Genomic DNA, 12,708 nt, shown 5'->3' on the forward strand with positions numbered 1-12,708 from the left:
TCCCAGCACTGCGTGTGGCTGTGATAGCAGGCGTTAAACGCAATTTTTGAAGGTCTCTGTGTCTTATCTGAGGCCAACAATTTAAGTAAAATGAAAGATCCGACTATTACTGCTCCGCCACAAGAGAAGCTGACGCAGTCCACGACCCCCGGGAATGAGCTGCGCTTCGCCTTTTCCTGATTCGTGGAATTATTTGTGTGTAACACGGGTATTTGCATGCATTACATGTATTTGCAATCGCCGCAGAGGGCTTTGCGGGCGGTGTTGTTTAGTATTTCGCATCTCGTGCCATTCTGGTATCCCCTGGTCTGCGGCTATGTTTGGGGCCCGCTGATTGGCTGCATTAACCTGAGACCCGCCCCTGTGAACCTGAGCAAGATCCCTCTTCTGATGGAGTCTACTTCGAGTGACCTCTACCAGCAGACTCTGGTACTGCACCCTTGAATTTCCAATGCTGGAGTCCATTTACAGGGACCTCTAGCAGCAGACTCTGGTACTGCAGCCTAGAATTGCCAATGCTGGTGTCTGCTTACAGGGACCTCTAGTAGCAGACTCTGGCACTACACCCTTGAATTTCCAATGCTGGAGTCCACTTACAGGGACCTCTAGTAGTGGACGCTGGTACTGCACCCTTGAATTTCCGATGCTGGAATCTGCTTCCAGGGACCTTTTGCGTAGCAAATTCAGCAGGGGGTGCTAGAGTGGCAGCTGGCATAGCAGGCCGCCACTCTGGCCCTCTACATCAATATCGCCTCCCCTTGACTGAAGGGGCGGAAGGGGCGTTCCCTCAGGGTCTGGCTAGAACCAGCTGGCCCTTGGGAAGCACATAAAATGGCACGGGCTGAGGAGGCTGACGCTCTTTGTAGCCAAGTCTGTTGAGTCCGTGGGAGAGATGTACATACTATATGAGCCAATGTGTTCCTGCACTAAAACCATTATGACACCCTTGCGCCGGCCCTTGCTGATTTCTGCAACCTCTCCTTTGTCTCTGACTCTTTCCCCACCCCTCTTAAACACTCCCTTGTGCATCCTCTCCTCAAGAAATCCACTGCTGATCCGTCATGTCCGGCAAACTACCGCCCAATTTCCATTACTCCCTTTTTGGGCAAGCTCCTGGAAAAGCTGGCCATCTCTCAGCTTAATCTCCATTCTGACTCTGTTGGCTCCCTCCATGACCACCAATCTGGCTTCAGAGCTGCCAGAAGTACGGAAATTGCTCTCCTGAACATCCGTGAAAACCTGCTCTCCAACCTCGATTCTAACATTCCCTCTGTCCTCATCCTACTTGACCTCTCCTCTGCGTTTGACACGGTCAACCATACCACCCTACTCAATCGTCTTCGTGACAACCTCGGCATCACTGATCAGGCTCTGGCCTGGTTGACCTCTTTTCTCTCTGATAGACCCTCCCAGGTACAACTTTGGTCCTTCCTATCTTCTATCTCCCTCTCCACATGTGGTGTTCCCCAGGGGTCTATCCTCTCGCCCTGGCTTTTCAACCAATACCTGGCAACTCTCGCTTACTGCATCTCAATGTTCTGCTCAACTTTCCAGTGCTATGCTGACGACACCCAACTCATTTTCAGGCTTCCTTCAGCCTCCTCCTCTCCTTCCCTCATCTCCGATTGTCTAATCGTCATTCAAAATTGGTGTGCCACCAATGATCTATGTCTAAATGCCAACAAGACTGAGATCCTCCTTATTGGTAGACCATCTCCATCCTTTCCTCTCACTCTCTGGCCGGCCTCCCTTGGCCCTTCTCCCACCCCCACCCCCACTTCCGCGGCTAAGAACCTTGGGATTATCTTTGACTCTACACTTTCCTTCTCCGCACACATCTCTGATGTCTCCAAAAAATCAAACTTTTTACTCCACCTCCTTAGAGGTACTCTACCTTTCCTCTCCTTCCCTCAAAAGCTCACTGTCTCCCAAGCTCTGGTTCTTTCCAGACTGGATTACTGTAACAGCCTCTTCCTAAATCTACCTGCCTCCACTCTCCGCCCTCTACAACTAATCCAGAACAGGACTGCGAGACTTGTCCTTGGCCTCAAGCCCTGGGATCGTATCTCTCCAGCCTTGAAATCCCCTCATTGGCTCCCAGTGGATGCAAGGATTACATTTAAAACCCTCTGCATTGTCCACAAGGCTTTCTGGGGCCTGGGTCCAAAATACCTTCAACTATCCCTCTGTAAATACCTCTACTTCAAACTCCCCCAGGGTTAGTCGTTTTGCAAAAAAACAAGCTGGGGTAGATCTCTGTCTTCGGCTGGTGCCTCCCTTTGGAACAGCCTCCCGGCCACCTTGAAACTTGAGGAAAAACATCTTCGTTTCCGGAAACTTCTCAAGACCTTCCTCTTTGCCTCTGCCTTTGCCCCCCTTCTCCCCTGTTGATCTGTTTCTTCTCATGGCATTGTGCACCTGGCTACCCTCTGTTCTTTCGGGCCCAGGTATCTGCTCACCCACCCACCCTCCTGCACTGCCTCCAGGCCACCATCTGCACTAGAGTTCTGTATCTGTACCCATACAGTCCCCTTCCCATGTTTCTTCTGCACTTATCAGATATACCTTTCTGACTAACTTTCACCTGCCACTTGCTGGCTGCACTACCATGGTTTAAAGCCCTTATTTATTATTTATTCTATTTAATATTTATTTATATTTCCTCTCCTCTGCTTCACACTTTCCACTCCCCCCACCCCATGCACTTCTCCCCCATTTTCCTTTCCCTTGCGCTTTCTTAAATGTCACTGAGCCTAGTAAGATCACTGTTTTCTGTTTTTTCTTTGTTCCCTTCCCTTTCTGCCTGGTCGCGCTCTGAAACACTTGTGTACGAGCGTAATATAAATAAAATATCATTTCATTTCATTTCACTCTGTGTGCTTCCCTGCCTCATTTGCACTCAGTCTTACTTTTGGGAGTACTTTAAACTTTTATGTAATTGCACCTTGTGGCTATTTGTTTTTAACGAAATCAGAATTTGTATAGATCTATTTCTCTGGCTGGTTTTACTAACAGCGCCTGCAGCTGTCCATTCTCCGGAGTGGAGTGGGGGGTGAGGTGTAGCCTCTGTACCCACAGACTATGCAGCAAAAAAAGATATCTAGAATCTTCAATTTCTGGCTTATTTAAAAAAAAATATGGAAAACGGCAGCACTGGGCCAACCTTTTCCAGATGAGGAGTGCTTAAGGGCACGGAATATGGCGGGTGTGCCGTAAACCATATCCCCAGTAACTCAACTCAGAAATTCCATTTGTGTGTTTGTAGATCATGATTTCCAAAACGAATAAGACTTTGATATAGTTGTCAAAACTATTTTATTTGATGGGCTGAAAGCTGACAAAGAAAAACTTGCTTGCATGCAAGAACACGAGCACACTAATACATATGACTTTACTTTTACAGAAGTAGCAACGCGGTCACAGCCCACGAGAATTACAAAACTTGAGAAAAACAACAAAAATATTGCTCTACAGGGCATTGAAGAGGAACTATACTATGCTATGTTAGACAAGAAGTACCCATGACTGTACATATGTACAACCCTTTCGTTAGCCCAGACACAATTGCAAATTGGCTTCTAAATTACAGTGACAAAGTAAATGGAGGATCACCACAGCAAAATAAGTTGGGTTATTACAACGACAAGCACATTTTTTTAGTTACTCTTAAACAGACCCCAGAAGGAATAGGAGTGGTTGTTCACACCCCATGCCGCTTTTCAAATCAATGAACAACATGGGTATTTATACTACCCCAACCAACCCTTGTTCTCTAGATTCTGTAGGAAATTGTGACACGTAAAGCAAGACTGTCCAAAGGACAAATGTAAAAATTGCAGTAGCACAAAACACAAAATGGACGCATGTGATGACCCATGCTATGCATAACTGCTGAACCCATATGCATGCATTAGTAATGGCCGAACCCCAAACCCTCTCCCATAATGATAGGCTCACAACTTGTATCAAGTGTTGGCAATAAAAGGCCATAGGATTTTATTGTACAGATATGAGTTATGGCAATAACAATATCAGATATCATGATGGTATCATACTTTTGGGCACCGGGTCCTGAGGTTACCCCCTCGGACCCGTGCCACCTTCTTATGTCCCACGACTTGTTGTGGGCACCGTACAGTGCCTTGTACTTCTTTTTGTCCTTCTCCCCTTTTTGTTGGTGGACGCGTTCTGTGGTAAAGAAGCAAGAAGATTTGGAAGACACTGAGTAAACAGTGAACCTCCTGTTTGGTTGGGTCCCCGTTCAGGGTCCACAAACAGATTGTGTTTACTCTGAGCATGCTGCTCTCATTTATTCGACCCAGGGAGGCCCTGGGTCTTTGTTGTGTATGTGGTGAGGGCTGCTGTTGTCGCAGCCCCTGGCCGGATAGCCGACTGTCTGACCCCCTGGTGGGGCAGATCTTTTGAACCTGGGCCCTGCCTGACGGTTGTTTTCCTTATGGCGCTTAGTACCTTGCTGTTTGGAGGAAGGGTGAGATGACTGTTCGCACCTTACCCTTCCGTGGCTTTGTGCTGCCGAGACTGCGTGTCTCTGTAGCTGGGGGGAGGAGAGGAGCATGCACGGGAGGTTGGGGCTGCCCCTCTCCTAGCTGCCGATGGTAACAGCAATTACCCTGCCTCGCTTGTGGGATGCCCATGCAGCATTACCCATAACTGCTGAACCCATATGCATGCATTAGTAATGGGCGAACCCCAAACCCTCTCCCATAATGATAGGCTCACAACTTGTATCAAGTATTGGCAATAAAAGGCCGTAGGATTTTATTGTACAGATATGAGTTATGGCAATAACAATATCACATATCATGATGGTATCCTACTTTTGGGCACCGGGTCCTGAGGTTACCCCCTCGGACCCGTGCCACCACACACGGGAAGGTTGCCGGCTGACCGTGTTCCCCCAAGAGTATGCCCTAGAGACAGCCCCTGTGAGCAAGTGTTGTATTGGTTTCCCGAAAGAAAGGCTCCATGCCCTGGCTAGGCAGATGGGTGCCGTCGTGGAGAAAGAGGTCTGGGTTGCCTTGTGAATCCCCGATGAAACCCAGTCCTCTTGTCATACAGAATCTCTCTATCGTCCTGTTCAGGTTTCTTCTGGATATATCTATAGATTTGTAGCAGTTGGCCCCTAGCCATTTCTTTCTTGGTAAGATGGCTGAGAAGTATATTTCAGTACCCCTCCAGTTGTGCGAAATGCCTGCTAGGGAGGAGCAGATTTCTTCGCATAGGATGCGTCTAGCTGTGTTGACTAGGTCGTTGCCCCCCAGATGAATGATCAGGAATTCTGGGGGGTACCTGTATGCCACCAGTTCTGCTAGTGTTTCGTGGACGTCGGCCCAACGTAGGCCTCTGTATCCCCACCATGAAGTAATGGTGTTTCTGAAAGGTGGCCCTTCTTTAGTCTCTTCTGCCCATCTGCCTGTCCTGAAAACAAATGAGTGGCCAACTATCCATGCTGATCGGAGTGTGGTCCTCGATTCGCCTGTTGTTTCTGTGGTGGTAGGAGGGAGGGAAAAGAAAGAACATTTTAGGGTGGATGGGTATATCAATTGTGGTCTGATATATCTTTTATAAGAGTCTGACTTCCATCCCCCTATGTTTTTTAGTTGTTGCGGTGCTAAGCCTCCTTGCCATGCTGCAGTGGCGGCACCTATCCTGAAGGAATGAGTGCCGAAATGTTTGGGATCCCACCCTGCTTTGCTGATTGCTTTCATCAGCACTCCTTCAAATTGGTAGCGGCTTAGGGCCGATGCATCCTTGTGGATTAAAAAACTCCCCCCCACTTTGGGTCGTTGTGCGTAATAGAGGTTGGTGATGCAAACCGGGCAGTTTGTTGCTTCATCGATGCAACAAATTTTGATGGTTCTTTTTGCACCTGTTTTCGACTGTTGCATGTCTATGTTAACAATCTCCTGTCTCACCCTGATTTCCATGACGCCCAGGCCATTTGTGGCCTTGGTGCTGGAAGCTAGGAGTTCTCTTACCCGGAAATCCCCGAAGTAGGCTAGGAAAAAGGCTGTTTTAAATAACATTATCTCGTATGGGTGCCATCATATGGCTTCCAACTGGCTTGCCATCTGCACCAGTTTGCTGAAATCAAGGGGTCGGCGGGTGTCCACTTGAGGACCCTCTATTCTGCCCCATCCCTTCATTGCATAAGAGATGAGGGCATTCTGGGTGGGGTCTGAATCGCCCCGTATTTTTGTAAAGTATGAAATTGCCGGCAGGTGTCTTTTACCCCAATCCCTTTTGAAACCTTGTTCCCGAGCCCATTTTAAAAATACTTCTATATCTTTAATCGTTATTAGTTCTACGTGGTTTACACCGTGGCCTTAAATATTGTTTGCAAACACTTACTGTACTATGTTGCAGTGCTGCTTGCCACTGCCCTCTTTGCCATCTCCGTTAGGAAGCCTGTGAGGTTGTTGGCACCCGTTTTTGATGTGCCTGATTCTTGTTGGGCATCCCCGCCTGGGCTCTCTGGTGCTGGCGTTGATACCAATGTGTTGCTGGCACCTTTTTTAGAGGTGCCTGCTTTGTATTGGTCATCCCGGCCTGCACTCTCTGGTGCTGGCGTTGATGCCAATGTGTTGTTGGCACCCGTTTTAGAGATGCCTGCTTTGTATTGGTCATCCCGGCCTGCACTCTCTGGTGCTGGCGTTGATGCCAATGTGTTGTTGGCACCCGTTTTAGAGGTGCCTGGTTTTCGTTGGACATCCCGGCCTGTGCTCTCTGGCATTGGCGTTGATGCCGTTATTCTTGTCTTCCCCTTATTGCCCAGCATTCTGCTGGTATTGGCGTCATCTGTTCTTGGGCGTGCGGCGCTAGCTCTCGGAATCTTGTCCACTGGAAACGAGATAAGGCATCAGCAATGTTATTATCTGCCCCTGAAATGTTTTTCCCAAAATTTCTGCATGGGATGTTGGATTTGACAGCCTGCTGTTTGTTCTGTGTGTGGGCATTATTTTTAGCCGCCCAAGGCTGGTTCCTCCGAAAGGGCCGCTCCCCTTTTTTGGATTTATCATTGTCATGGGATTTGCTTACTTGCAAATTTTTGCTATTTTTGGAAGAAGAATGCATGGTATCTTCTTCCTGGGGAGGTTCGGCGTTGAGGGTGTATAAATCGTTCTGGACTTCATCCCACTCAATGGCCGGCCTTTCTGACATGCTCCTCCTAAATCTGATTTCGTATGCAAGCCATGTCTTCCGCCTCTGTGTTACTTTTACTTCCCTTATTTTATCAACGTATGCCCAGATCTTCCTACCATCCGTGGGGAATTTTTCTTCATATATTGTTGCTAAGATGGCAAAGGCCTGTAACCAGTTGTCCCAGTTTTGTTCGACCTGGGCGTTTCTGGCAATAGCTTTTTCTTCTATTTTTTTGGGGGTCTCTGAAAGCGTCTTTCCCTTTGCGTTGGGCTTCTATTAGGGAAAAGATTTCTATAAATTCTTTGGCCCATATGGCTTCTTTGATTGTGGTATCAATGTTCCATGCCAGGCATCTTTTGTATCTATTTAATATCTCTGTTTGGAAAGATTTCATTTTTTGAACTAATTGTGCATTACAGATTGTTACAATGTCAGTTGTATTGCTGCCGGGTGTCCCTGTCGCGCCCGTGTTGTCTGTGCCTGGGGTTGCCCATGCTTTTAGAGCACCTGCTGAATCTGTTGCTGGAGTTGTGGAGGCTGTTGTATTTATAGCTGTGGGTGCTATTGGCAACTGCTGTACTTGTTTTCTCTAACCCATGCCCATCAGTAGTGCTCTGCCGCTTCAATAGCGAAGAGCAATTGTGGTGATTTAGGCTTCTGCACCGGTGTTGGGGGTGCCCGTGCTTTCCGTTTGGGCCCCATTGTCTTCTATGCCTGTTATAGGAAAAGGAAAAAACGTTTTATCAAGGAGTTAAACTGTTGTTATCAGCGAGTTCTTTTCGCCTGTTCTATTTGTTGCCCGTGCTGGGTAACTGTTGGCTGGTGCCTTCTTGACCATGTTCAAAGAAAATTGTCTCTTAGTGTCCACTTTGTGCAGTGTTTATTTTAAAAAATTGGGCAGCCCCCAGGCTTGTTTCACTGGTATTTAACTAATTGGTTTCGCTGTGAGGTTGCCCTGCAATATTACAAAAATGATTTTAAATCTGCAGTATTTGGGCCCGCCGAGCTTGAAACTGTGTTTGCAAGCTCCGCGTGGCTGTCAAGAAAAGACAAGCTCCCGTGCTACCAAGCTGGCTTGTGACTCTGCCCGAGTTTAAAACTGGCTTGTGTTATCTTGCCCCGCCTGCCTTATAACGCGGGGGTTCCGGTCCACTGTAATAAATTGTATCTCTTCCGGACACAAATGTCTGTTTTTCCTCCCTCGTAGCCCCAGCGCGGTGGCTCACCTGTAAGTTATTAAATCGGTCGCCGTCCGCACTGGGCTGCTCGGGTGCCTCTCTCTCCTTCGTTCGCACTGGTTTTGGGATGATTCTGGAGCACGCGTCTTTGTTTGTTTTGTTTTGGACACGCTCGCCGCTTGCTTTTTCCTCTATGCCGAGATGATGAGATTGACAGCGTCCGCGCTGGCCGTTCGGTTGCCGCTTCTTCCTTCGTTAAGGCTGCATTGCAATTGCTTTGAACAGTACAATGTTCAGGAAGGAAAAAAGACGCTGTGATGTACAGCGAACTTCAAGAATTGCTAAAGAAGCAAGAAGATTTGGAAGACACTGAGTAAACAGTGAACCTCCTGTTTGCTTGGGATCCCCGTTCAGGGTCCACAAACAGATTGTGTTTACTCTGAGCATGCTGCTCTCATTTATAGGACCCAGGGAGGCCCTGGGCCTTTGTTGTGTATGTGGTGAGGGCTGCTGTTGTAGCAGCCCCCGGCTGGATAGCCAACTGTCTGACCCCCTGGTGGGGGCAGATCTTTTGAACCTGGGCCATGCCTGACGGTTGTTTTCCTTATGGCGCTTAGCACTTTGCTGTTTGGAGGAAGGGTGGGATGACTGTTCGCACCTTACCCTTCTGTGGCTTTGTGCTGCCGAGACTGCGTGTCTCCGTAGCTGGGGGAGGAGAGGAGCAGGCACGGGAGGTTGGGGCTGCCCCTCTCCCAGCTGCCGATGGTAACAATAGTTACCCTGCCTCGCTTCGGGGATGCCCATGCAGCATTGCCCAGTATATGCAAAAACAAAGGTTACCTGACCCTGAGTGCCCAAATACACCCATAACATATGCTCAAGCAGCCGTGAAAACTACTTTGGCCACAGAATATCTTTCCACACCACACAATCTTATTCAACAACTCGAGTAAAATCGTGCAAAAACGGCTGAGACCCCACCCCCCAGAACAAGCACTTCACCCCAAGCGCCCTAAGCGAGTTTGATATCGAGGACGAGATAGACGGAGTCGCAAATCTAATGAAGCGATTCCCAAAAGGACCGCATAAGGTACAATCGAGGAATATAATTATATCAGTCCCTGAAACTGGCCGTGCCCTCACGGAGACCGACATGAGCAAATCAATGATGCCATGTGGAGCAAAAGATACAAATGTGACGCACAAACAAACTGACAAAGTGCCTCCACAGAAACTTCCAAGGGAACAACAAATACAAACTGGCACAACATCTAGGGGCACACCAGAATTACAAGAGGAAATGCACATTGCTTTGATAACACCAAGAAAGACAGGAACAACAATTGTTGCAACCAAACGACACAAAGCAAAACAAGTTAGCTGCAAACTGTTTCGACAATGAAGGCACACGTGCAGGCACCTCCAGAGAAGAAACGGTTTTGCAAAGTGACACAAAGATTTTATCACAGAGTCTATCAATATGAAGCAAGTGCTAGCCAATAGTAATACATCGATACACCCTTTTCCAAACACAGTAGAGGAAAGTCCACTCTTCCTACCCCTCCCATATTCACGAACCCCCTTTGTGTCCGGCATACCACTAGCTGACAGGGCAAGAGCCACAGTGTCACAAAGCAATAGAGCAGCTGATGATGCCACCACAGGGTGGCAAAATACCATCAATGCAAAAAAGGGAAGCACAAAGTACCATCTGGCAAAACGCAGGTTGGAAAAACAGAAGACATCCCAACATCTAACCTTTACAATGTCCTAGAATGTGATGTCTTAGACAGACCAGACACACAATAGTTTGATGCTAGTGGAACCCCCCCTGACTCTTCCCCTGTAGTTGGCTCGGAGGAGGAGAGGCCAAGTGGCACATATAGAACACTGAGTAGACTTAGGAAGGTGGATAAACAAACAGAAAGATCTAAAAGAGGAGAGACAGCAGCGCAACAATAGAAATTCACAATGGGTTGTCTAACAATTGCCACCTTTAACGCCAGAGGCCTAAATAATAATTGTAAAAGACCTGCATTATTTTCCTTCGTAGCAACACTTGCAGTAGACATTATGGGGCTGATTCATGGAACAATTGCGCGCCGAAATCAGTGGCGCAAGCGTGAAAAATCCAGCGCACGCATGCGAATCGCACGCAAGCGATTCATGGCAGTCTGTGCGCGTTTTTTTCTGGGAGCTGCGCCTAATCCGCTCCTACCTTACACGTCACTGCGACATCCCGAATGGCGTGCACGATGCGCACAGTGAAAGCGTGCAACATGTAGCGCATGCACCAAAAAGGGGCTGGAACACGCGGAATGGGGAACAACACGTGAAAATGAGGGCGTTACTGGGAAGTACTGCTGGCAAATACATGGAACGCCCACACACTCGCGAACAACATGTATTCATGGAATTCAATAGGAAAAACCTGTGCACACCAAAAGACACGCAAAGGCGTAAACATGTCCGCCACACGAAAGCAGGCGGAAGCACTCCCGCACAGTATAAAAGTGCGCGCAAACAAAAAACACGCATATACAGCTACGATGAATGTCCCATTTCTCGCAGCAGTGATCGTGGGACACAGCAGGAGGAGGGGAATAGCCAGGCCCCGCATTTTTCTGCCCAGGACCAGCCTTTTGCGATGCCTGATGACCAGGTTTATGGCAAGCATAGGTTTCCACCCCATATCATCCTAGACCTGGTCACTGAGTGGGAGGATGACCTCACATCACCCACCTTGTGCTCCCAAGCACTGAGTCCCTTTGAAAAGGTCCTCATTGTCCTGCATTTTTTGGCCACTGGGTCATTTCAGTGGACAACTGCCATAGTTGGGGGTGTCTCACAGGCCACAGGCAATCATGACTGCGTGCCCCTCAGTCCGCAGGCACGTGTACATGGCCAGAATACCCGCAGAAAGGCAGGCCGTGGTCCAGGACCTTCACAGGGTGGCACACTTCCCCAAAGTGCTTGGTGCCATAGATTGCACACATGTGGCCCTATGTCCATCTAGGGCCACTGAGTACATCTACCGCATCCGCAAGCACTGGCATTCCATGAACGTACAGGTTGCATGCCATGCCCAGGGAATCATCATCTCTGTCTATGCAAACTATCCTGGTCTACCCATGACAGTTTCATATACAGAATGTCTGCCCTAAACCGGGGCCTGGAAGCTTGGAAGTATGGCAACACATGGCTCATTGGTGAATACAAATGTCTGTGCACATGCATGCATGTCACACACAGACAAATAGACAAATCCAACTAATGACAACCATCATCACCTCCCCAGGGGACAGTGCCTACCCTCTGAGCACTCACATGATGACGCCAATACGGAACCCCACCACACCACACCACACCACCCCAGGTAAGATACAACGCAGCCCATATTGTAACCAGGGCCATAGTGGAGCACACATTCGGAGTGCTCAAGTCACGCTTCCGCTCCCTTGACCGCTCTTGCGGGCAGCTACTATATGCACCCCCAGTAGTGTGCAGGATCATTGTGGCAGCATGTGTTCTGCACAATGTTGCAACACGGCGGGCGTACCGGTGGACATGGTGGTGCCTCCACATCCCCAACCACACGCACAGGTGCTTCACATGGGAGGGGAAAGGGCACGTGATGAGGCAGCCCGGACACAGCTTGTGGCCACATTTTTCACCTCAACTCCAAACCCTGCGGAGTGCACACAGGCCTCGCAAATACCAGGTGACAATCAATGATGACAAAGGGACAGTCAACTGTCAAAACCTTACCACCCTAAGAATGTTTCCACGGAAGTGCTACATTGTGTGCATCCCTAGCTACTTAAACATAACCAATCCCTTGTGACCAAAAGGAACACATGCAAGGTGCATATCCCACCCCCCCTGCAAAACAGGCCATGAAAAACACTGTCATGTCACCCAAACCCTCCCAAACCCCACTACCCTTGTCGGCCACACCATGACATGGCATGCAACAGCAAAAGAGCAAACCAAATGCACAACACATGACAAAATCGCCACATGATAAATGGAAACAGGCCTCAGACAAGGAATCAGATGAAATGACTGAACGACAACCTTCCACACAAAAGTGATACAAAAGTGATACACAATTGCATGCCAGCTGCGGTTCCAAAACAAAAGACAGAATGCCTGTTGGCATGCACATTGGGCAATCCAAATCCGCAAATACCAAAACCGTGTGCTGTATGTGTGTCCCCTGCAACACACCAGTCAGCACACAGCACAGTGAGCGGCCAATGCGTTAGGGATACACCTTGGGAACCCACACACCAAGATGCTCCCAAGGATCGAGCGGTGGGGCACATTCGCCTGCAAGAATATAACTACGACATCATCCATCGAC

Source organism: Ambystoma mexicanum, chromosome 6p (assembly GCF_040938575.1).
Source record: "Ambystoma mexicanum isolate Mex_15411 chromosome 6p, UKY_AmexF1_1, whole genome shotgun sequence".
Lineage (NCBI taxonomy): Eukaryota > Metazoa > Chordata > Amphibia > Caudata > Ambystomatidae > Ambystoma > Ambystoma mexicanum.